Source organism: Durio zibethinus, unplaced genomic scaffold (assembly GCF_047325235.1).
Source record: "Durio zibethinus cultivar Kanyao isolate XHJ-2024 unplaced genomic scaffold, ASM4732523v1 HiC_scaffold_308, whole genome shotgun sequence".
NCBI classification, from domain to species: Eukaryota; Viridiplantae; Streptophyta; class Magnoliopsida; order Malvales; family Malvaceae; genus Durio; species Durio zibethinus.
The window spans coordinates 45,001-47,500 of record NW_028322931.1 but is presented as its reverse complement, the minus strand read 5'-3'; positions in this window follow the sequence as shown (position 1 = coordinate 47,500).

Sequence of the window (2,500 nt, the reverse complement as noted above, 5' to 3'; positions counted from 1 at the left end):
ACATGATGACGCATGGTGATGGCACATGCATCGACCATCATCGGCATAGGCTGCCCTTCGGTACGGGCACTTGCCTCGACCGCCATCGGCACAAGCTGGGCCCTGGTGTGGGTTGTTGCCTCGATCACCAGCGGCACATGCTGAGCCTTGGTGCGGGCGGTTGCCTCGAGCACCATCCGCAGACCCTGGGCCCTGGTGCGGCCGGTTGCCCCGATAACCATCGGCACACGCTGGGCCCTGGAGCGGCCGGTTGCCTCGATCACCATCGGCAAAAGCTGGGCCCTGGTGCGGGCGCTTGCCTCGACCACCATCGGCACACGCTGGGCACTGGTGCGGGCGCTTGCCTCGACCACCATCGGCACACGCTGGGCCCTGGTGCGGGCGGTTGCCCCCAGCACCATCGGCACACGTTGGGCCCTGGTGCGGGCGCTTGCCTCGACCACCATCGGCACACGCTGGGCCCTGGTGCGGCAGGTTGCCTCGACCACCATCGGCACACGCTGGGCCCTGGTGCGGCAGCTTGCCTCGAGCACCATCGGCACACGCTCGGCCCTGGTGCGGTCGGTTGCCTCGAGCACCATCGGCACACGCTGGGCCCTGGTGCGGGCGCTTGCCTCGACCACCATCGGCACACGCTGGGCCCTGGTGCGGTCGGTTGCCTCGAGCACCATCGGCACACGCTGGGCCCTGGTGCGGGCGGTTGCCTCGACCACCATCGGCACACGCTGGGCCCTGGTGCGGGCGGTTGCCTCGACCACCATCGGCACACGCTGGGCCCTGGTGCGGGCGCTTGCCTCGACCACCATCGGCACACGCTCGGCCCTGGTGCGGTCGGTTGCCTCGAGCACCATCGGCACACGCTGGGCCCTGGTGCGGCAGGTTGCCTCGACCACCATCGGCACACGCTGGGCCCTGGTGTGGGCGCTTGCCTCGACCACCATCGGCACACGCTGGGCCCTGGTGCGGCAGGTTGCCTCGAGCACCATCGGCACACGCTGGGCCCTGGTGCGGTCGGTTGCCTCGACCACCATCGGCACACGCTGGGCCCTGGTGCGGGCGCTTGCCTCGACCACCATCGGCACACGCTGGGCCCTGGTGCGGCAGGTTCCCTCGACCACCATCGGCACACGCTGGGCCCTGGTGCGGCAGGTTGCCTCGATCACCATCGGCACAAGCTGGGCCCTGGTGCGGGCGGTTGCCTCGACCACCATCGGCACACGCTGGGCCCTGGTGCGGCAGCTTGCCTCGAGCACCATCGGCACACGCTCGACCCTGGTGCGGTCGGTTGCCCCGAGCACCATCGGCACACGTTGGGCCCTGGTGCGGCAGGTTGCCTCGACCACCATCGGCACACGCTGGGCCCTGGTGCGGGCGCTTGCCTCGACCACCATCGGCACACGCTCCGCCCTGGTGCGGTCGGTTGCCTCGAGCACCATCGGCACACGCTGGGACCTGGTGCGGCAGGTTGCCTCGACCACCATCGGCACACGCTGGGCCCGGGTGCGGGCGGTTGCCTCGACCACCATCGGCACACACTGGGCCCTGGTGCGGGCGGTTGCCTCGACCACCATCGGCACACGCTGGGCCCTGGTGCGGGCGCTTGCCTCGACCACCATCGGCACACGCTGGGCCCTGGTGCGGCAGGTTGCCTCGAGCACCATCGGCACACGCTGGGCCCTGGTGCGGCAGGTTGCCTCGACCACCATCGGCACACGCTGGGCCCTGGTGCGGGCGCTTGCCTCGAGCACCATCGGCACACGCTCGGCCCTGGTGCGGTCGGTTGCCTCGAGCACCATCGGCACACGCTGGGCCCTGGTGCGGCAGGTTGCCTCGACCACCATCGGCACACGCTGGGCCCTGGTGAGGGCGCTTGCCTCGACCACCATCGGCACACGCTCGGCCCTGGTGCGGTCGGTTGCCTCGAGCACCATCGGCACACGCTGGGCCCTGGTGCGGGCGCTTGCCTCGAGCACCATCGGCACACGCTCGGCCCTGGTGCGGTCGGTTGCCTCGAGCACCATCGGCACACGCTGGGCCCTGGTGCGGCAGGTTGCCTCGACCACCATCGGCACACGCTGGGCCCTGGTGCGGGCGCTTGCCTCGACCACCATCGGCACACGCTCGGCCCTGGTGCGGCAGGTTGCCTCGAGCACCATCGGCACACGCTGGGCCCTGGTGCGGGCGGTTGCCTCGACCACCATCGGCACACGCTGGGCCCTGGTGCGGGCGCTTGCCTCGACCACCATCGGCACACGCTGGGCCCTGGTGCGGCAGGTTGCCTCGAGCACCATCGGCACACGCTGGGCCCTGGTGCGGTCGGTTGCCTCGAGCACCATCGGCACACGCTGGGCGCTGGTGCGGGCGCTTGCCTCGACCACCATCGGCACACGCTGGGCCCTGGTGCGGCAGGTTGCCTCGATCACCATCGGCACACGCTGGGCCCTGGTGCGACAGGTTGCCTCGAGCACCATCGGCACACTATCGGCCCTGGTGCGGGCGG